Consider the following 24,217-nt stretch of genomic DNA (forward strand, 5'->3'; position numbering starts at 1 on the left):
TCTCTTCCAATTTCTATATTTTCTTCTGATCTCTGTAATAAATGAATGCTCAAGCGCTAAACGCATCTAGTGTTTAGGCACATCAGGTGTTATTTCTGCCCAAAAGCTCCTCTTCTGAACGCTCTGGTAATGTTTTTTTTTTTCCAGTCTGTAAACGATCCTCTTCTAATACATCTGTAAATGTCTATCTGTGTATGGACACATAGGCTAACATAGAGGGTCTTTAGCTGAAAAAAAAGTTAAAAAGGCCTGAAAAGAGGCCCTGTGTGCATGAACCCTACTAGATTGTATGCTTGTAGATTCAGAGCGAGAAGAAGAGTTCCTACTTCACCCATAAATGTGTAAGATAAAAATAATTATCCACCTTATTCTTCCTGTATTGTTTTTCTTTATTGTTCTACATGGGATTGAGGTTCTCTAATCATGTATAATGTATTACTGGTTTTTAATTCTGTAGGTTGCACATTTACTTGTGCATGTCCCTTTAACTATATTTCCCACAACTCCGAGATCCTTGACATGCCCAGGAAAGATGGGTGTTTCTGCTTCTCTCCCCCTCAGCAGCTCCGAGAGGCCACACTTGATAAGAAAGAGGTAGCTGGGCAAGTGATCTGCTGCCAGGTGAGAGGCCCTCCACTTTTATTACAGAATCTTATAGAGACTATACAATGCAGTCATATCAGATATTGTTGTGAAGAGTCCATGTCTGTGCAGCTTTTATCATTTGTTTTTGGTTATTCTGCAGTGTACTCATTCCCTCTGCCATTCATATTGCTAACTTTGCACTTGTTTAGTAAATTGAAAACTAGTTAATCTGTATCCAATCAAATGGACGATTATCTATCCTGTTACAAAGCTCTTTTGACTATACTTTTACTATGGATCACAGGAGTGCAGTTAGTTCTGCACTCCTGTGACCCGTTTTCAGCCGACAGCATTGGCTCTGAAAAGATCCCGAGCATATGGTCAGGAACCAACCAGAAGCATAAACCGACACTTGCAACAGCCCAGAGCTCCAGTGAGTGCTGGAGGGGCAGAGCAGAGAGTTGGGGACTGACAGTCTCTCTGCTCAGAGCGACGGGGGAGAACTGAGCGATTGTGGTCTTTGATCACTCAGTTCGCTATGCAGTGGGGAGAGATGCAGCATCACATTGATGCTACATCCACCTAGGTGACTATAATGGGTTTTTTTTAAAATCAGCCTTGTATTAAAAGAGGTATAGACTTCAGAGAGAGAGATATTTTACCCCTGTAAAAATCATTAGTAATACCTCATCTGGAATATGCAGTTCAGTTTTGGGCACCAATTCACAAAAAGGACATTGGGGAACTGGAGAAAGTACAGAGAAGGGCAACTAAACTGATAAGAGGCATGGAGGAGCTCAGCTATGAGGAAAGATTAGAGGAACTGAATTTATTCTCTCTTGAGAAGAGGAGATTAAGGGGGGGATATGATCAACATGTATAAATACATCAGTGGTTCATATAGTGAACTCGGTGTAGAGCTATTCACCCTGAGGTCATCACAGAGGACAAGGAGGCACTCTTTACGTCTGGAGGAAAATAAATTTAATCTCCAAACATGGAAAGGTTTCTTCACAGTGAGAGCTGTGAAAATGTGGAATAGACTATCTCAAGAGTTGGTTCTGGCCAGTTCAGTGGATTGCTTTAAAAAAGGCCAGGATTCTTTCTTAGATACACAGAATATAACTGGTTACTAACATTTATAGGTAAAGTTGATCTAGGGAATATATGATTGCCTCTCGGGGGATCAGGGAGGAACTTTGCTGGGTTTTTTTTGCCTTCCTCTGGATCAACTGTGGGTATAGGATTATAACTTTTTTTTTAATGGTTGAACTGGATGTACTTTTGTCTTTTTTCAGCCAGACTAACTACTGTATGTAACTATGTAACTTCTCTTTTAATAGAATTGATGGTCAGATATTTTATTACGTAATGAAATATGTAAAAGAAATGGGGATCAGTAACCATAGGTAAGATTTCCATAGTTTCCTTTTTATGTTTAACCACCTAATGCCCTTGGGATGTACCTGTATATGGCTATACCAGGATATATATAAGTGGCTATACCAGAATCATGGCTGCTGGTGTAGAAGGACAATGGGGTCCTTTTACACCAGACTACCCAGAGAGCAGAGAGGGCTAAGTCTGTGTCCGCTGTGCATAAACGGAGTGGACACGGACCTGTCATCTGCCCACTCTGCTCTGCTTAGCAGGAGATCAGATCCCCTGCTGAGCAATGTAGATTTCGCCCCATGTGAAAGGGGCCTGTGTCTGTTCCTAAGACCAAATATGTTCATAGTGCTTTGCATCTATGCTTTGGTTAGAGTATGTTTACTACGCAGCAACAATATACACAGGTACTACGACACTGGTTTGCAACTGTTCTAGCTGTCCCTGCCAGCACTGTCCTCTCCTCCCTCCTCTGGGTGCTTCCTCAGCAAGCCAAGTGCTAAAGAGGCACCATGCATGTGTGCTCCCAAGCTGGGCTATGTGTGTATATAGACACACACAGCACCTTTAAGCCATGCCCCCGCCCTCTCCTCACAGGAGCTTGACTGATAGCAGAAGCAGGCTATGGCTCCCGCTGCTCTCAATTTCTCCTGTGAAAGCAGCAAGTGAGGGGTGCTGGAACCAAGTGTTTAGGGAAAGGAATGATACTTACATCTAAATAATATATTGATCATTTTTTTCAAAGGACTGCTCACTAATAGACAGCATTGTTAGTATTTAAAATGTATATCCATCTTTGGTTGTTTATAGTCTTGTAAAGTGTACTGTGAGGGTGATATAATCCAAGAAGCACTTTGATATAGTGATAGTGGTCATACATGGGAGTTACCTAAGAGTATTTTTGGGGATTTTTATAAACATTACCCCATAATGAGGGCAGGAACAAAGGAACTCTGTATAGAATAGGAGCAAAAAGGGTTGAAGATAGCAATCAGTAAGGAGATTTATTTATTAAGGGAAAACAAGCTTGGTTTCCACTTGGGTTATATCTATATGAATATTATTTCTCTCACATAAGATTTGAACTCAGACTGCATTCTTAAAGTGGTTGTAAAGGCAGCAGGTTTTTTACCTTACTGTATTCTATGCAGTAAGGTAAAAAAAAACCTTCTGCATGCAGCTTCCCCCCCAGCTCCCCTAAATACATACCTGAGCCTCATCTCGGTCCAGCAATATGCATGAGAGCTGAGGCTATCTTGGCTATTCCACTCCTCATTGGCTCAGATACTGTAGCAGAAGCCATTGCATAAAATAATCAATAACACAAATGTAATTAATATAAAGAAAGTCCACAACCCTAAATAATCCGTGATTAGGTGCTCCAATAAAAGAAATCCATGCCAAAAGAAGAAAATCCAAAGAAATATATATTCTATATCTCCCATTCCTCAAAGACCTCAGGATAATAACTCCACAGAGTTCTCAGTGATCCCTCCCTTGTGTATTCCGCACTCACCAGATATGATGGACTCCTAGCTTTTAGGGTTTAAGAGTCAAAAACGCTTATTACTGGTGAGATGTGCTCACAGAGATATTCAGGGTTCAATGGAGTATAGGTGCAATTCATCAATGTATTCCACGATTCATCATGGGGGCAGAAGGGAAGCAGAAAGGACACTAATAGTGCAATATTGTTGGGCTTACTTATTCCAATAAAACAGCGATACATATTGAACTCACAATAACTTAGCAATATATGAGCCTTAAGATAGTATATTTTCCATAGCCTTCAACATCAATACAGCGCTAGGTGAAATGGCTCCGAGTGTGCGCTCCACTCACCAGACGTGACGTCACACAGACTTGCTGGAACCGGAAATTGCATCAATGCGTTTCGCCCCTCCTCCAGGACGTCCTCACAGATGCAGCAGGAGCCATTGGCCCAGCCCCATTCTGTGTGTCTTATGGACACACAGAGCAGGGCTCAGGAGTGAGCACACATAAGTGCCCCCAGAGCAAGCGGTCTGATATGCGGTACTCGGCAGTGGAGCCCAACGAGGGCCACTAGACAAGATAACTGGGGCTGTTTTGTGCAAAAAAACGATATACAGAGCAGGTAAGTATGACATGTTTGTTATTTTAATAAAAAAAAACAAGCTTACAATAACTTACCACTTGAAGACCAGCCCATTGTACATTAACTGTTACAAGGCAGCCGCACTGCGCAGAATCATGTATATATACATGATTCTACATTTTCGGGTGGAGGGGGCGCGCACGCACACCTGCCCGGCTGTGTTGTGATTCATCTCAGCACATGCCATTCGCTGGGTGTTGGCCAGTGATTGGTCGCCGGCATCCGGCGACTGGCTCTGAGACTCCTAGAACACAGCTCTGTCAGTGTAAACATCACAGAGCTGTGTTCAGTTACAGCGATCTAGTTGATTTTTCCTTCCCTGCTAAGCAGGGAATGAAAAGAACTACATCCACAGTAAAAGTAACACACAATACACACATAAACACATGTTAAGCACATATTGAACCCCTTGATCACCCTAGATGTTAACATCTTCCTGCCCTTGTGTGATTAGAACAGTAACAGTGCATATTGTTAGCACTTGTGATGTCAGTGGCAGTTAGTTAGTTCCCCCCAGCATCAGTTGGTGTCAGACTGACCACCACAGTGTCACAGTCCCGTTATAACTTGATGATCGCCGCCATTACTAGTGTAAAAATAAATAAATAAAAATTCTAGTACATATCCAAGAGTTTGTAGAAGCTGAAACTTTTACACAAACCTATCAATATACATTTATAGGGATTTTTTTTTTTTTTTTACCAAAGCAGAATACAGTTTGCATAAAAGGATTTAAACAGTGCTCCCCAACACCCTTATAGTATGCTTATCTCAATATACCAAAATGTTTTGTGTATGCAAACCGTAAAAAAATGCTAAAGTGCAAAAAAACGCTAAAGTGCAAAACAAAAAAGGTGCTAAATGCAAACAACCCCTACAAGAGTGTTATATATATATATAAAAAAAGTCCACATATTCTAATAAATATAAATCATAGAACACCCCCCATCATAAAACATATAACATTGATGTGCCAATTTGTGCAAGAAATATATATAATACAGTATTGTACAGAACCCCTTAGGAAACACAAGAATCAAAAATATATGAATTGACTATATTGTATTACGATTTGTTATGGATTATTAAGATAAATACACATTGTTTTTGCACATAGCTTATATGAGATTTTATTGATTAGGTTTATATAACATTTTACCTGTTCCCGCCCAGCCAATAGCAGAATGACAACTGAGTGGGACTCTCGTTGATCTGGGTGGGTATCATATGATGTCCTTCCTGGGTCACGCCTTGCACATGCCCGCAGGGCCACGCTGTACCTCGGATACAGCCGATGACAGATCTGTGTATGCTTCACTGTAATAGGTTATATTATGTACACTTTAACCACTTGCTCTCCAGAGGATTTACGCCCCTGCCTGACCAGGCCATTTTTTGCGTTACGCGCTGCATTATTATAACTGACAATTGCGTGGTCATGCAATGCCTCAACCAGATGAAATTTACGTCCTTTTTTTTCACACAAATTGAGCTTTCTTTCAGTGGTATTTGATCGCCTGTGCATTTTTAATTTTTTGCACTATAAGCCAAAAAAGGCCGACAATTTTTGGAAAAAACAATATTTTGGACTTTTGCCTTTAAACATGTCCAGTAAAAAAATTTAAAAAATCTAATTTCGCCATAAATTTAGGGTAAAATGCATTCTGCTACATGTCTTTGCTAAAAAAAATCCCAATATGTGTAAATTAATTGGTTTACATGAAAGTTATAGCATTTACAAATGGCGGTATAGATACTGGGATTTTTTTTCTACTAGTAATGGTGGTGATTAGCAACTTTTAGTGGGATTGCGGGACTGCAGTGGGCATTCTGACACTGGGGGGAACTAACTTGGTGTCACTGACATCCCCAGTGACACCAATACAGTGATCAGTGCTACAAAACAGCACTGACCAGGGGCAGACTGACCATTTGGAAACTCGGGCACTGCCCGAGGGCCCGGGGTCAGTAGGGGGCCCCATGAGATGCCCCTGGTACCTTTTTTCATAGTCTTTTTTGAGTTTGGGCAAGGACACAAGGGCCCCATGATCCCCTATTGCCCGGGGCCCCATGAGTTGTCAGTCTGCCCCTGGCACTGACACTGTACTAATGACACTGTGCAGGAAGAGGTTAATGTGAGGTGTGATCAAAGGGTTAACTGTGTGTAGGAAGTGTTTTATTAGGGGGCGGGGGGTGTGCTTCACTGTAAGCACATTGATTCCGAGCACTGTGCCCAAGCTGACAGGGAGGAAGACTGTTTTACCATCAAACCAGTCTTCCTCCTCGTCAGTGATTGTCAGTAATCACCGGCCACGAATGGTGGCGTAGGTAGGGCGCACGCACAGTTCACACGTGCCCCCTACCTGGAAATGCAAAATCAAGTATATATACATGATTTTGCGCACGCATGCCACCGTGTAGCAGTATATCTGCTATACGGCGGCAGGTAAGTGGTAAAAGTTTGAGCTTATCATTGTTCATATACACATTTGTTCATCTGTACGTATATACACTCTTCTATGTTTGTCTTTATTTTGAAAGTAGAGTATTGTATTACACATGCTTTAATGTTTGAATGCTTTTTAAGTATACAGAAGAATTTTATTTGAGTTTATATTATTGCATTTTTAATACTCTAATTGCACGTATTGAGTTTACACTATTATTATTTCCATGTAAAATAATATAGTTTGATATAGTTATATTGTATGCACAATTGCACTTTGGAATTTTTAAGACATTGTGTGCCCTCTTTTCTTGAATTATTATATGTAAGTGTGAAAATGCTAAAGAAATGTGGGAAGGATTACAAAAGGTGCATGAAAGAGCTAATCTTAGCAATAAACTGTATTTGATTAGAAAGCTGATTAAAGGCCAGTATATGCAGGATTACCAAAAACACACCTTAGAAATGGTTGAATGCGTGAGACGTATAGGAGAAGAAATAAAAGATTTTCATGTCTCAGCACTATTAGTGGTTTACCAGAAACGCTTGTCACAGGACTTGATGCACGTCCAGATGATGAACTTGCATTGGAATATGTTAAGGGCAAGCTTGTGGATGAATATAAGTGTAAAACAGAAAGCACTAATAGTGATGGTGCTTCTGTTGCAGAGTATGCTTTAAAAACAAAAAATAGGGATAAAAACAGTAGCATGCAACAAGAAACATATGAATGCTTTGTGTGCAAGAAACAAGGCCATTTAAAAGCAGACTGTAGAATCTAAAGCGATGGAAGCCCTTCACTGGCGATCTGTGTTAAAATTCTCCCTCCCAGATTCTCCAGCCCAGAGGTGGAGAATCGGGGAGAGAAGGGAGAATCGCTGGAGTTCTGAGGAGGAAGCAGGAAGTTTTTGGACTTTCTTCTCCTTCCTTCAGAACCTCCAAGACAGTGGGAAAGCCCCCCTGCCTTTCACAACACCCCCAAAACCCTAGAGCTGTTTATAAATATATTTGTTTGTGTGTGTGAGAGAGAGAGAGAGAGATGTATGTGTGTATTATTTGTGTGTGTGTATATATATATATATATATATATATATATATATATATATATATATATATACACAGTATATATAGATATATAAAAACGTTTTTTATTATTGTGTACATGAGGAGAGCTGCCACCTCAGCGGTAATTTACCACTGCTTAATAAACTGGCATCTGTGTGTTTTGCTGATATCTCATTGCTGTAATCTCGCTAGATCTAACGCGATTACAGCAACAATAGCCGTTTTACAGAGCCCAAAGTGTTTGTAGATCGCTTCTTTCCTCATCAGGAGAAGCGATCTACATCGCTTCATAAACAGGCACTAAGAGGAGAGCTATCTCCTCTGAGAATGCCAGAGAACATAGCAGCGGTTATTTACCACTGCATGATAAATGTACACCTATATCTGTTACACAACAAAAGTGAAGTACCAGAGAAACTTCAGTAACCAGTATGTGGCTGAACCATTCCGCCTGGGCTTGCTCGTGCGGAGCGATGCGTCTCAGCCAATGGTCCCCTATTCCGGCAAGTTTTCCTGCGCTCTGCCAAGGCAGGTATTAGAGCTCAAAAACAATCCTTCCCTGATATCCCAAACCACGAGTCGGAACTTCATGTAGGGTGAAATGAATCAATATTTATTGAACACAACTCAGTATATACAGCTTCACCCCCACCAGACAGCCTGGCACCGGGCTTTCCCCACCCACAACAAACCCTACAACCCAACAATACAGTATGAACTCTATAGAAGTGAAAGACTACAAGGACACATTACCCTAAACAAACAGTGTAGAATGCCTGTCTACATAACAGCTGCTAAACATATACAGCTTTACAAAGGGGAGAAAACAGAAAGGGCAAAATGTTATCACAAAGGGAAGGTTCATCACATAGTATAACTTTTGATTAAACAAAGACAATCAGCGCTCAAACCCTGCAGCCCTATCAGTCCATCCAGATTGTGGTGAGCTGTAAATTGCACCACCACCCTGACACCTGGAGCAGTCTACAGGTCTTTCAGATGTAAGTGAGAAATGGAATTAAAGTGTTGTTTTTAACCATACACTAATCTGGCGCCCTGCTCTGTTTCCTTTGTATACCAGAGAAACTTGAACAGATATATTTGGTGCAAAAACAACACTGCACATCACCAAAAGAACACCATACAAACAGTGAAGCATGGTGGTGGCAGCATCATGCTTTGGGGCTGTTTTTCTTCAGCTGGAACTGGGGCCTTAGTCAAGGTAGAGGGAATTATGAACAGTTCTATATACCAGTCAATATTGGCACAAAAGCTAAACATGAAGAGGAACTTCATCTTTCAGCATGACAACGACCCAAAGCATACAACCAAATCAACAAAGGAATGACTTCACCAGAAGAGGATTAAAATTTTGGAATGGCCCACCCAGAGCCCAGACCTGAATCCGATCGAAAATCTGTGGGGTGTTCTGTGCAGAGGAGATGCCCTCGCAATCTGACAGATTTGTAAAGTTTTTGCAAGGAAGAATGGCCAAATATTTCCAAGTCAAGATGTGCCATGCTGATAGACTCATACCCAAAAAGACTGAGTGCTGGAATAAAATCAAAAGGTGCCTCAACAAAGTATTAGTTTAAGGGTGTGCACAGTTATGCAACCATATTGTTTTAGTTTTTTATTTTTACTTCCCTCCACCTAAAAGATTTCAGTTTGTTGTTCAACTGATTTGTACAATTTATAGGTCACATTAACTACTTGCCAATCGCAGATAGCCGAATGACGGCTACACTGCTGCCGGCCAGTTCTGGGAGGGCGTCATATGACGTCCTCCCAGAACGCGCTCTTCTGTGCGCCCCCGGGGGCGCACACCCGGTGATCTACGTGATCGCTGTGTCCTACGGACACAGCTGATCACGTGATGTGGTAAAACGCCAATCACAGCGTCCTTTTACCACGTGATCAGCCGTGTCCAATGACACGCTGATCTCCGGGATATGCAATTGCCGGTTCTCAGCTGCACTTTCCTCACGTTGTCAGAGGGGGAGGAAAATACTGCCGAGAATCGGCAGTTGTCAGAGCAGGAATAGGCACCGATCATCAGGGCACTGATGATCAGTGCCCTGATGATCGGTGCCCAGCAGTGCCACCCACCAGTTCTGCCCACCTGTGCCCAGCAGTGCACTCACCTGTGCTCAGCAGTGCCACCCAGCAGTACCTCCTACCTGTGTCCACCAGTACCACCCACCAGTGCCCATCAATGCAGTGCTGCCACTCAGTGCCCAGCGGTTGTGCCAGTCAATGCCTATCAGTGCCCAGCAGTGATGCCAGTCAGTGCCACTTATCAGTGCTATCTATCAGTACCCATCATCAGTGCCGCCTATCAGTGCCACCTATCAGTGCTGCCTATCCGTGACACCTCATTAGTGCTGCCTATCAGTGCCGCCTATCTGTGCCACCTCATTAGTGCTGCCTATCAGTGCCGCCTATCAGTGCCCTTCAGAGCTTCCTATCAGTGCCCATCAGTGCCGCCTCATCAACGCACATCAGTGAAGGAGAAAAATGACCTGTGTGAAAATTTTTATAATAAAAATAAAGAAAATTTTTTTTTTCAAATTTTTTGCGTTTTTTGTTTATAGCGCAAAAAGTAAAGCACCCAGCGGCGATTAAATACCACCAAAATAAAGCTCTATTTGTGAGAAAAAAATGATAAAAATTTCATATGGGTACAATCTTGCATGACCGCGCAATTGTCAATCGAATTGCAACAGTGCTGAAAGCTGAAAATTGGTAAAGAAGGGGGTATAAGTGCCCGGTAGGCAAGTGGTTACAGGTGGAAAAAGTTCTGAAATGATTTATCTTTGTCTCATTTTTTTACATCACAGAAACCTGACATTTTAACAGGGGTGTGTAGACTTTTTATATCCACTGTATCTAAAAACTGAGGTGGATGAGGATCTTCTTCCTACTAATGATCAGTACAGACAATCAGTGGGGGCTTTGCTATATATTGCAATCACTACATGTCCAGACATTGCAGCCACCATGTCGCTTCTATGTAGATGCATGAGTGAACCGTGTCACTGGACATCAATCAAGAGAGTCATGAGATATCTCAAACAAACGAAGGACTTGAGTCTGAAGTCTGTAGTTGATGATTTGAACCTCATAGGATAGGATATGTGGACTCTGAATTGGCAGGTGACCTAAGCACTCACAAAACCACAAGTGGTTCTTGTTCATATTAGGAAACAATCCTATATCTTAGTCTAGCAAGAAGCAGACCTCAGTAACTCCAACTTCTACAGAGGCAAAATACATTGCTGCTGCCTATGCCAGTCAAGAAGCGTGGTTATGTTAACTGCTTGAAGATCTTGGAAAGCCAATGTCCCTATCTACAATCCTTTATTAGGACACTCAAGGATGTATCAAACTTGCCACCAGTGAGAACATCAATGCAAGAACAAAGCATATTGATGTCAGACATTATTACATTCATAATCTGGTTGAACAAAATGTAACTGTGTTTACACATTGTGAAACTAATAACGTGATTGCAGATGCTTTGACAAAACTGCTTACAAGACACACATTTATAGAAATGAGATCCAAAATGGGGCTAATATAAGGAGTAGTTGTTGAGTGGGGGTGTTGGTATACAGTATTCATGTATTTTGTGCAACAACTACTTCAGTATTCAGTAGAGGTATATTCTTCAACCAGTCAAAGGCAGTAGTTCTAAATTTGTAGCTGCATCTATGGTAAACTCTATGTCTTTTCTCTGAATAAAGTTTCCTGTTTCCTGTTTGCAGTGAAGCAGAAAAGCACATGTGGACTGTGTTCTGTAGGGATATATACAGAATTTATAACACCAGCAGACAGGCAGAACTCACAACATGAAAGGAGATTTTTCAAGTAATCTTATATTGGATTGTCAAAAAGGTATTGTTTGTGATGTTATAAAATTAAAACGTATGCTGTAACCATAGATTTCCCTTATGGCAGTCTTTTAGCATGGGCTAATAATAGAATACATTGTTTGTTTTTATATCTAATACATTATATATTTTCTAAAAACATATACCCACCTGTGCCTCCCGGGTGGGTGAACAATGGCTTCTGCAGGAGTGTACTGATAAATGCTCCTGTACGAATGAGGCCTTAAACGAAAGCTCTGACCAAACTATGGACATTTAAGTATGTGCATATCCTTAAAGTGGTTGTAAAGGCTGAAGGTTTTTTACCTTCATGCATTCTTTGCATGAAGGTAAAAACCTTCTGTGTGCAGCTCCCCCACAGGCCCCCCCCCCAATATTTACCTTAGCCCCCTCTCAATTCAGCAATGTGCACTGGAGCTTCGGCTGTCCCATGTCTCTCTCTCCTCATTGACTGAGACACAGCAGCATGAGCCATTGGTTCCCACTGCTGGCAATCACAGCCAGTGAGCCAATGAGGGGGGAAGTGAACCGCGGCTCTATATGTCTTATGGATGCATAGAGCATGGCTTGGGAGAGAACATGCACCAGTGCCCCCACAGCAAGCGGCTTGCTATTGCGGGCACTGGTCAAGCAGCCAGGAGTGCTGGCAAGGAATCCAAGAAGAAGAGGTTTGGGGCTGCCCTGTTCAAAACCACTGCACAGAGCAGGTATGTATGACATGTTTGTTATTAAAAAAACAAGCCTTTAACCTGTTCACACTGACAGTATGCAAATATGTGGCCTCTCAGTGGCTGGGCCTTGAAGCAGAGCGGCCACATATTTGCATACCAAAGGTAAACAAACATGTGCCAAGAGCCTCACAGAAAGGTTCTGATCACTACTTGCATTCGAGACCTTTCCGATCATGTGACCACTGTGACAGCCAATCATGACAGTCACATAACCCTAAACCCCGCCCCGCCTTCTGGCATCACAAACCCCTTAAAAGGCGGGAAGCTCTGGCGCCAACGGGGTTAATACCACTTTAACATGCAATAAATTAGATTTGAAATTCCACAATGACCTTTGTAGCTACAGCCACAGTGAGGCAATTCATCTTTAAAGTTCACAGCATAAGCACAGAAGTCTTTATCTCCAAGCAGCTCGGCTCTCTTCCTGTTCATTCCTCCAGAGTACTTGCTCTGTTTTTTCCTTAGAAATTAGAAGGCTGGGTTACTGCTGGCAGTGGAGCTGAGTCAGCCTAGATAAGGACTTAATTTCTTTTGAGGATGAATTGCTATACAGTGCTTGCAACTAGAGGTCAGTGAGGGCTTATTTTAAAACTCCTTACTGCATGATAAAATATATAAATATTTAAATATATATTGCCTGGTTGGGGGAAGGGTATGTTCAGGCATTACCCAAATGTATCCCTAACTTCCCTCCCCCCCTTCAAAGCATGACCCAGTATTCCTTTTTTCTTTTCGTTTCGATAAGAAATTGTATTTCTCCCTGTGACATCACTGGATTTGAGCCATTCTTGCAGGGACAACTGCTGAGAGCTTTCCACATAATGTAGGGCAGCCTCTTGAAGGCAAGACAGCAGCATTGTTTTTCTGGGAAAAAGAACAATGTGAAGGACAGAGAGGTGTGGTGGTAGGACTGACAAAGCTGGTTGGGATTTGAGTCCAGAAAAGGCACTGTGTTGTCAGACCAAACAAGAAATGAGAAGCACAATGTACTTGCAGCAATAGGGATACAGCATGGAGAAATATATTTGTACAGTATTGCAGAGGTGTACTGAATATGTTTATTGAATTTTGTTCTGATTTACATGTTTGCTAAAGCTACCCAAAGATATTAGATTTCCAGCCCTAATATGATGACAAGCAGGATGTCTATAGGTTCTTTGACATCAGCAACCAAAAGCAAATGATGGGAATAAAATGGTCATCGGGAGAGTGTACTTTACACACTGACATAAACACATACTGTATATGATACTATCACATGTCAGCCTGGGTTCACACTGATGCGGTCCAGAATTCGCAGTGTTTTCTGTGAATTCCGCACCACATCAGAATCGCGCCCCGTTCATGCAAACTGCTGCTGGTGCGTATGTTAACATAACCCCAAAATTGGTCCGCAAAACTTGGTGCAATGTGCAGAATCGGATTGAATATCCCTACTTAACTTCCTCCAAGCTCTCACTCATGGACGGATGGATAAGGGTAATTTGTGACCAGCTTGTAACTCCCAAGCCTTCGCTAATGATTCCTTCACTAATTTACCCTGAATTCACTCTCATGGATGGATAGATGAAAAATGCAAAAGAAAAGATACCAAAATAGCATAATACTGTTAACTTCCTTAGCAGTCGGATTATGTCCATATTTCTATGCTCAAAGCAGTACATTTTTTTGCATGGAAATATGTCATTTTTTTATTGTAGGCCTGTAAGTTTTAGGAATAACTCACTGAAATCTGTCCGAACAAGAGTCTAGTAAACATCCCGGGTATGTTAAAATTTGAAACACAAAATCATAAATTATAATTTAACAAATAATCATAAAAAATAATAATATAATAATAATACATATAATTCAATAATATAATCAAACCAAAAACACTGAAATTTGAAATATAGCGCCAAGTTTGCACATCACTGAGCAAAGTCGCAAAATCGTTTTCAGTGTTTGATGACGAATTTCCCCACGAATCATTATCACTCAATTCTGCAAGTGGTTCTAATTTACTATCGCTGTTCTCTAGCTGGTCTAAAACCGATTTTGATCTAAAGGGACGCTTTTTGGACACCATGGACATTTCTCAGTTTCCAGGCAGAAAGAACAGTAAAAATGCAGGCAGGGCACAGAACAAAGCACTAGGGATAAAATGTATGTGAAATGGTTTGATACAGGAATGTTATACTATGTGATTTTAGTGAATTTAGTGAATGCCACTTTTTGTCATTTTCAAATTTCCCGCCGTTCCATCCCCATACGTCCCGACGCTCGCAGGGAACGGAACCCAGAAGACAGATGCCGCATCGGCCGGAGGACATTGCTGGGGACACTGCAGGGGGGACTACGCGGGAGCGCAGGACAAGGTAAGTGAAGAAGAGATCCCGGAGCAATGCTGCAGGGTATTCCCAAGTGTAGCTCGGGGTTACCGCTTGTGGTGCTGAAACTTTACCCCCAGCTACACTCGGGAATACCGCCAGGGAGGTTAAAAACGTTTAATACTCAAGTGATGCTCCAAATGCACTCACATTTTAAAACTGAATATAAAGCCTTTTTGTAAATAAATCAGGACTCCTTAAACTTGTTCCAAAAGCCCTTCTGACAATTCCACCTAGGCAGGCACAACTGATCAGCACTGGCAGTTTATCCATCCATCCATGAATGTGACCTTGGAGGAAGTTAAGTAGGGATCATCATCGGGAAGCATATGATTCCATGAAAATTGGTGTTTAAACCACCTTATGTGAGTGTAAGGAAGGTTTTTTCTTGGTATTTTTTATTTTTGATCATCATACAGTATTATACCATTGGCATTTTTTCTTTTATATTTTATATTGCCCTATGTGGAAATATCTGGGAAGGAGAGTCAGTGAGAAATCGTTTAAGAGTATTACAACATCTGAGGATACCACACCCCACTGGCATGCTTGTCTTTTTGTCTCTTAAAGCTATATTAGCTCGAAAATTCACAGTATTTGGTGAGAGTGGAACAAATGTTTTTTTTCACTGAAGATTTGAGCACGCTGGAAAATTTATGAAGTTTGTGTTAGAGTTCTATATATTTTTTTTCGTCACAAATTTTTGGGACATTGGACTTTAATTTGGGACTTTTGTTTGTTGGACTTTAATACATAATTTTTCACAATTTGTATTATTTGTATTATTTGCGCTGTGTCACTTTATTAGTATATTTTGATGTTCAGTCATTTTTTGAACAGCAGCATTTTTTTTAATTTATTGTTTATTCCTTTGGTGCAAGATTTCCATATACTTCATACATAATGTATGGTTCAAATCGCACCGCACACAATTCGCATGTGATTTGCTCAGGAATGCGGTGCGTTTCCCATGCGATACACATGCGATGTACTGTCCCGCATGAGTGTGAACTCAGCCTCAATGTGCAAATCAGTAAGAATTAAAAAAAAAGATACAGACATTTGACCACCATCCACCATGTAATGTCTAAGGGCCACTTTTGACCTCACTATTATATTCTGCAAAGCACTACATAAAAGGAATGTTTACTTTGACATGCCTCCAGTCATTTACAAACACTACATGAATTTCTTTCTGTTCTGTTTAAGCCGTAATTTAATTGCAACAATAGAGTTAGATTGCATTTAGAGAGAAAAAAAATTAAATATTTCCTGCGCTTTAATATGCATTTCAAATTTAATTATCATACCTATTATTTCACCAGTAAAGTGAATACAATAATGTCCAAAGTGTTGGTTAACCAATGTCAATTACTCTACTTATCCAGTAATTGACTGCCGTAATATGAGAGACTAGAAGTGTTTGCTGTGTAGAAGAGCTTGATGGGCATAATATTCGTCATGTAGATTTGGTTAGGACTGTAAATGTATTAGATTTCATTGCATTATGCACAATGATAATACATAATTAGTTATACACCTGCTGTATGGGTCATGATTATTTTTGCTGTCTAATAATTTAGTACAAACAGACCATTTTTCTTAGCATCAATTACTTGCTAAGTGTCTTCCAGTCTTTTAACTATTTCACTGCCAGCATAGCCTTTTGCATAGAAAAGTGTATCCCAAATGAATGGGACATGTGCCACTTGTGATTTACATCACCAACAGAGGTGTTACATAACTGGACTCAAGGTTTATTGGCAGGACAGGTTTGTGGGAGAAGTTATTACCTCCAATCAGCTGTTAGGCACATGTACAACATATTGATTTAAGGTGGATCTTCTGTCTGGCACCCCGGATCCCCTTCTTGCCTAGGCAAGAATGTCATCTCCTCTACTCTGAAGCCCCCTGGGATATGCATGTCACATATCCCAGCAGAGGCATCCCTAGGGTTGGTGTCACCCGGTGCGGTAACACGTGGTGTCACCCCTCCAGAGAGGAAGGAGTGGTGCCGGTGTAACAGTAAAATGAGTATCCCGACCCGTGAAGATATGTATCCCCTGAAGCAGCTGCGCATTACAGTTTCCAGCCATTCTACAATAATCTGTGCACTTGTTTCCAAACAAATCTTATTGCCCTTGAATTGAATGACAAACATCACATTGCCCACATTTTCTCACCTTTTTTACAATTCCTTTAGGGCTTTTTTAAACTTAAATTCACTAAATTTCTAACTCTTCAAAAATGCTGCTGCTATTGTGTTTGTACAGGCATTAATGAGCTTTAGTATGGGCGTTTTACAAGTGTTGAAAATTATCCCAAATGCCCTATGTGCGGTTTTGAGGCGATTTATTGGAGTTTTACAAGTGTTAAAACTGCATAACAAACTCTTAATGGTATTAACGCCCCGAAAAAAGGCCTGCCAGGGTATTTGAGGAGTGTCACAATAGACTTGAATCAGAGGCGTTGAAAGGCTTTAACTCATTCTTGACTCGACATGAGGCTTCAATTTTGAAGCGAGGTGAGGCTAACACTTCATGTTTTGATATTGTGAACAGCACTGTGTGCTGCCCATAGTATAATTTCCATAGGCATTTGAGGGGCGTTAAAATTGCCCCCCCTCAAACGCCTGCTTTCAAAGTTAGTGTGAACTAGACCTTATACTGTTTCTCATCCTTATCAAATCAACTCTTTACCAAGAGGTCCATCAGCTAGGTCATACATCTGTATGTACTACTGGAATACCTATCCACAAACTTTGTTGTTTCAGAATCCTTTTGCATAGGAAAGCTGTCACTCTTCCCTCTGTTGATCTGAAGGTTCTTCTGATATCCATACAACTTGTTTTGGAGCCTCTTTATATGCTTATTGAGACATCTACTTACATTATTTGCTATGCTCTTTATTGTGGAATGACGGTTCCATCTAGCTGGCGGCCACAGATACTTTTGACTGAGGGGTCCCCTTCCATCCATTCTTGAACCAATTGCTCGGGTTGTCTTTCATTGGCCTTATGTGCAGTCATCAATATTACCAACCAAAACTTATACTTTGTTTCCCTGAAGAAGCGAGCCTTGTCCCGTGAAACGCGGTGGAGTAACGAACAAGCGTTCAGCTGTATCAAATATGTTGGAGCAACCTACAAGTACTACTTTGTACCAACGATGTTGAGCTTCAATCTGTTTCATGTGTTAGTGTATGTATTAGTAGGCTACACTTTGTAGAATTGTTTGTTTTTGTATTCGGGCCCAATATGCCCTATGTGTCCTAATACTATGTTCCACCATTATGGTGGCTTTTTTAATTAATTTAATTAATAAAAGTAATCTTATATTTTGCTGAGTTTTTTCTAATGTATGGTATGGTACTTTTTAAACCCCATTAGCTTTCTTGGTTAGGGTCATATTCACTTTATTTACAATTTCTTTAACTTTTTTATTAGCATACGTACGTTGAAGGGTGAGGCTATACACCCTTAATCCTTCTTCTTTCCTATGTTAACAAGTCATTTCTTCTGCAAAGTTTCCTTTGCTTTTACTATATACTTTAGCCAAACATTTGGTATTGTACCCTTTATGTTAAAACCTATTCTTTAACCTCAGGGCCTGAAACTTAAAATCCTCATTACTTGAACAGTTTCTGTGAGATATTGACCAACCAGCATCCTGTCAATTAATAACCTTAGATTAAAACTACTCGCTGCTGGTTATTAGATGTGGTGGGTTTTAAGTAAAGATGTGTTTTCATGCTCCCAATTTCTGTAGCTTATATCTCCAGATCCAAGAAGACAACTTTCATGCATTCAATGTGGGCATGACCTTTTTATTCTGGTTATAAGAATTTAGGATCTTAATGAAATCTTTAAGTACCTGCTCTGCCTCTTTAAAAAAGCAACAAATTATCAATACTTACCTGTAGCAGGTAAGTACATGGCATAGGTAATGCCTCAATCCATCATCTAAAAAATAAAATTGCCATTCCCAGTCCCTCAGATTCAGGTTTGCATAGGCAGAAGCAACATTTAGTGCTCATAGTGAAACTCTGAATCTGGAGGAAATGGGATCGAGCGAACATGAACTTATCATAAGTAAGAAAAAACTCCAATAAATCTAACTCAATCTTGTTGAACAGTTAGACAGCACTCCCTTTATTGGGGATTTACGCAAATAGAGTTCTTTCTCTGTGTATCCTCAGGTACATCTATTTCATATACCAATGTCAATAAACTTACATAGATAAGGTGCGTAAAGGCAGTGTAAACATTTAAAATTCCCGCGGTGTCAGACTACCGGCCGGAACGAGGTGACATCAGAGAAAGCTCTGCCCGATGCGTGTTTCTCCAAAAATGGCGTCCTCTGGGATTGGAGAACAGACTGTTCTCCAATCCCAGAGGATGCCATTTTTGGAGAAACACACGTCGGGCACAGCTTTCTGTGATATCAACTCGTTCTGGCCAGTGGTCTGACACCGCAGGAATTTTTAAATGTCTACACTGCCTTTATGCACCTTATCTATGTAAGTGCAATACTTTAATAAATTCTTTGTGGTTTATCGGGTCGCACTATGAAGTTTCCTTCTTCTGTTTTAAACCTTTCCTTACATGATGTGGAGAGCTGTCTGATGTGATGGATTCCTTCAAGAGAACCTACAGTTGTCCATTCATTTCCTATTCATCTCTTTGATACAGCTAACAGGGGTGTCAGTGTGGGATCTGAACACCATCTGCTTGTTTGATCTCTTGATTGGAGATCAAAGTGTCTGGTAGGAGGCTGATTTTTTCTTTTGTGTCAAGCATTTGTGGACACCTATGCACTTTCCCTTGGAGGATTCTTTAGCACACAGCACTGTGTTATTGGATTTTGGGACTTTTCACTATTTAATATATGAATGTGGATTTATATAATTTCAATTAATTTATGCACATTTTTTATGTAGCAGTATTTATTTTATTTATTATTGTTTATGATTTTTTTAGTGTACAGTGCACTCATTTTTTATATGTTTTGTATTTTCTGGAGTTCAGGGAAAGAGTAGCAGCAGTTCACTAATTTTTTCACTGTTGTTTTCAGAATATATATAATTTTTTTCACACATTTACTCACATATTGTATTGTCTGCGGTGTAGCACAGTTTTTTCCCCCCTTTATTTTGTATCTGAGTAATGACAAGGTTGGACTGTGTTCGTAAACTGTTTTGGTTTGGGGGTGGTGGTGGGTGCCTCCATTTTGGGGAGTTTGTTAAACCTGTAGCGGGGTCAAGAAATGTGTCTGCACCAATCACTGACTCTGTCCATTCATAACTGAAACATAGTAAGCTGTGTTTACTGTGCTTCAGTTTGTGAATGAACGGGAAGCTCTGTGCAGAACTATTCCTGTCCATTCATTCTGTGCAGCTGAGGCTGAAGAGATGGAGACTGACACGACCAAAATCTCCTTTCACTGCCTTAAAGTGAAACATCAGAGTTCTGTGTAAATCCCTGATATCTCACTAAAGCTCCGCAATGGGGCTCTTAAAAGAATAAAAAACTCCTCCCACAGTTTTTACACTATATAGACAGTAATATACCGAAACGTGCAGATTGTTCCCGATTGGTGTGCTATTACTTTGTGGAACGTTTCGCCGAATGGTTCACGAAATATTGGCGTTTTTGTGGTAAAATTGGTCCCATAGTAATGAATGGCGGAATGTTCAAAACTAGAGCGGGAGCTGACAGTTACTCCAGCCACTCCAACCACACAACAGTTACTCAAGCCACTCCACCCAGTTACTCCGCCCACTCCAATTGTAGACTGCTGGTGGAGGCAAGAACACTTCACACAATTTCCCCAGAAATTGTAGCTTTTCTAGTGTCTATATACAAGGAAAGGGTTTGTTATTTTTTGTGCATGCATGCACTGAATATTTTGGAAACGAGCTTCAGAGGGGCTGTAACTATCCGTTTGGGGTGTTGGATGCTGTTAAATGTTTTTTTCTGTTTTATTGAGTTTTAAAATATAAAAAGGAAAAAGAAAGCAAACGACAAAAAACAGTGTACAATACACCATTAACAGAGACAGCCATATACAGTTGCAAGAAAAAGTATGTGAACCCCTTGGGATTACATGGAGTTTTGCATGAATTGGGCATAAAATGTGCTCTGAACGTCATCTAAGTCACAACAATAGAAAAACACAGTCTGCAGAACATAATACTACACAAACATTAGATGTTGCCATGGTTTAATTGCACATAACATGTAAACATTCACAGTGCAGGGAGAAAAAAGTATGTGAAACTTTGGACCTTTGGAACCTTTGGCATTAGTTCCAGTATCAGAATTCTTAAGCCATGAAGATTTTCTCAAATTTTGAGGAATAGTCTGTTGTATGAATAAAACAAGGTTTTCCACCTACTTAGTAATGGTGGTACAGGAGACCTCCAATAAACCCCAATAGGCTTTCTGGAACAATATGGCAATATACCACGTAATGTTCTAGCCACTCTTTTAGGGGCTAAAGGTTCCACATGACCCAGCAAACAGAAAACAATTTCTTGGGGTACCCAAATTGCGGTAATATCGGAGATACGTAGATTACAGAACCTGGAACCAATATGTGCTCATACCAGGGGCGGACTGACCATTTGGAAACTCGGGCACTGCCCGAGGGCCTGGGGTCAGTACGGGGCCCCAATCGATGCCCCTGGTACCTTTTTCATAGGCTTTTTTGAGTTTGGGCAAGGACACAGGGACCCCATGATCCCCTATTGCCCGGAGGCCCCATGAGTTGTCAGTCCGCCCCTGGCTCAAACCTGTACAAAACCAAAATATATGAATGAAATCTAAGTTGGAGCTGGAGCACCACCACTATGCAGTAGAATGATCAACTAAAAATTTTCCCAGTTTCACTTGTGGGTGGGTGCAGCGTGGTGCGGTGGCAGTAAAACAGACAGAGTCCAGGTGCAAATAACAGAACTTTGAAGTCATGGCCCAAAGATACAAACAGCCGAGTGGTAAGTTAGAGAGGAGTAGAGAGGAGCAGGTCCTGTTGTGCCAACAGCGTTTGTCTTTGAGGGTGGAATGCAACCTGGCCGGCCTGTGCCCTATTGGGAAGATTCCTGGAAAGGATACCATGTCTCTATCCTGTCCCTACTCATTCAGAAGCTATCTTTACTGCTATACACTTTCCCTAACAGACAGGTATCCTGTCCCTGTACTGTCCACTCGCAAAATGCGCATCAAACCCAGGAGCCAAGATTCTAAATAGACTCTGCAAAAAAGTGACCACTGCCCCAGTCTATAACTGTCTTTTTCAGCAAGGACAAATGAACAGGCGACGCATGTCAAAAGAAAAAGGCACATGTATTTAATAGATAGATCAAGGGCAGGTTAGGACCACAGAATATCAAGGTGCTGTGACGTGGCTCTGTGGCTTATGTATGTATTTGCAAATGTGTGCTAGCTAAACCCCTGTTTTTAACGCATACTGTTAGGTTAATTCGGTTGTTGGCAAGCTGGCTGGTAAGTTGACCAGGAACATTTTTTTCTCCCATTTTCTTTTGTCCTAAATAGACTCTGCCTGACCCAAGATGGCCACCAGGGTCAAAGGATTGCTTCCCCAATGACCCAGGAAACCATAAAGGAACAGGTTCCTCCTGACTTTCTCTGCTCCTGCAATGCCACTACGGTTGAGGGCCACCTACAATGGAGAAAGGAGACTGCACCTACCTACACACTGTTGTGAAATAATAACGATAGACAATTTTAAATTATACAAGCCTATCTCATCAATTGTCCAAACGGATAACCCCTGAAGTCATCATTATCCGGAGATGGCAGTCCATTTTGTTAAGGATGTGGACTGTGGGAGAGCCTTATATATAGTCGAGTGAGTTTTGGATAGGGACATTCTTAAATATTTCTACCAAATGTTTTTATTTCTTGAGTCACTCAACAATAAAGGAAATACTTGTAAAGTTCTGTCTTTGGCGTTTACAGTTTTTCATTTAAACATGCAAGTCTGTGCATATGCAGATTTTTCGGGAGGTATTTTGCATTTGTTTGTTTAATCAGTTACTCCTGATCTTCTGTTTGGGAGCATTGCAGTCTTCATTGTTGTTCTAACGGTTTTACTGAAAGCTTAAAAATGCAGGTCAAATGCTTTGTGCTCACCTTAGTGCAAGTCTAATTAAAACTATCTGCTGCGGAATTCAGCTGTAACCATGGTAACCTCCGGTTGCAGAATTTTAATTGGAAGTATAAACAGAAGTTTAACTAGAGATGAATTAACATAAAGAAGGCGAAGGAGCCTCCGAGTGCTGACATAACCAGGTGTGACACAGCATTTACATGATATGTCAAGAAGTGGAAATTAAAGAAGAATGTTGAGGCAATCTTATTCTGTCACAAAAGGTGCTAAGTAATTTTAGAGAAAGGCATTTGTTGTCATGTCACTGCAAGGGCTGGGTAGCTAGGTTGACATTTGCTCTAAAAGAGACATTGAATGTAAAAGATTTTAAGGGGTTGTCCACAAAATGGACAAAATACTGTATATAAGTAAGGCCACATCATTTTAATCATTTAAGAGTTTATCCATAAGCACAGTAGTTATTGGTTCACTTGAAAGGGTTATGGTGTACTAACATCATACACCCACGGTCGGGACAAGATGCCAAATGGAGCCCCCCCAAAATTTATGAGTATTGTGTGTCAGCAAAAATCCCCCCCCCACACCAGAAAAATAATGTTGAAGCAGTAATTCTCACACTTAGGCCGGCCATAAATGGGTCAATTTTTGAACGATATTTCATTCGAAAACCAGACCTAATAATAATCGGCTGATTTTCACTCTGTTAGTGGGGCAATGGCCAATTTTCATGGTTCCTCCCCATTTTGTTTATCGGCCATGCTGGAAAATTTGTGAAAAACAAACAATTTTCAAAATCATTGGTGGCACCATCGGATTACAGAACGAACAAGGTTTTCGATTTTCAATCGAAACATTGTTCGGAATTCAACCCATGTATGGCTTGCTTAACCCAAAGCAAAAATTGCTTTTGAAAGTCAAATTCCCCCTAAACAAAAAATGTACCCTCTTCCAAAACAAATCCCCCTCTCCTAGCTCAGATCCGCTCCCTCTCACAAACTCCCCTCCTAACACAAATCCTCTACCACTCAACATTTCCCTCTGAGCAAAAATCCTCTTCTCCCTCTAAATCCCCCTCTCCCACCATAAACCCCTCCCCCAAATCCACTCTCCTAGCACTAATATCACCCTAATTTCCCCTTCAAGCATAAATCCCTCCAATCATCGCTACTACCACAAATCATCCCCCCCTCCTAACACAAATCCACCCTTCTAGTACGAATACCTTTCCAAATCACACCTTCTAGCACAGCCCTCCAAATCTCCAACCTCTGCCAGGGCAGCCGCCCCTCCTGCCCACCCCTTGTCGCAGCCCTGCATACACCCTTCCCACCCCCCCGTGATCCCCGCTGTACTTACCTCCAGCAATACTGAGCTGTTGTGACTTCAGCTCCTGGGCTTTTTCACACCAGCCTACAAAGGTTATGCTCTGCATGACACATGTACGCCGTGTGCATTGGGAAGGGCATTGTGATG

At 41.0% G+C, this 24,217-nt stretch overlaps 1 long non-coding RNA gene across 1 annotated transcript; it reads left to right on the forward strand.

Annotated features, from left to right (window-relative positions):
* The first annotated feature begins 526 nt into the window (after nt 1-526).
* LOC149448803 (uncharacterized) lies at nt 527-22,571 on the forward strand. Its single transcript, XR_016315486.1, has 2 exons — nt 527-621; nt 22,168-22,571. It is a non-coding gene; the product is annotated as an uncharacterized LOC149448803 (long non-coding RNA).
* The last annotated feature ends 1,646 nt before the right edge of the window (nt 22,572-24,217 follow it).

The sequence above is a fragment of the Staurois parvus genome, unplaced genomic scaffold, assembly GCF_062004578.1.
Source record: "Staurois parvus isolate SC_StPar_1 unplaced genomic scaffold, SC_StPar_1.0 ptg000656l, whole genome shotgun sequence".
NCBI lineage: Eukaryota > Metazoa > Chordata > Amphibia > Anura > Ranidae > Staurois > Staurois parvus.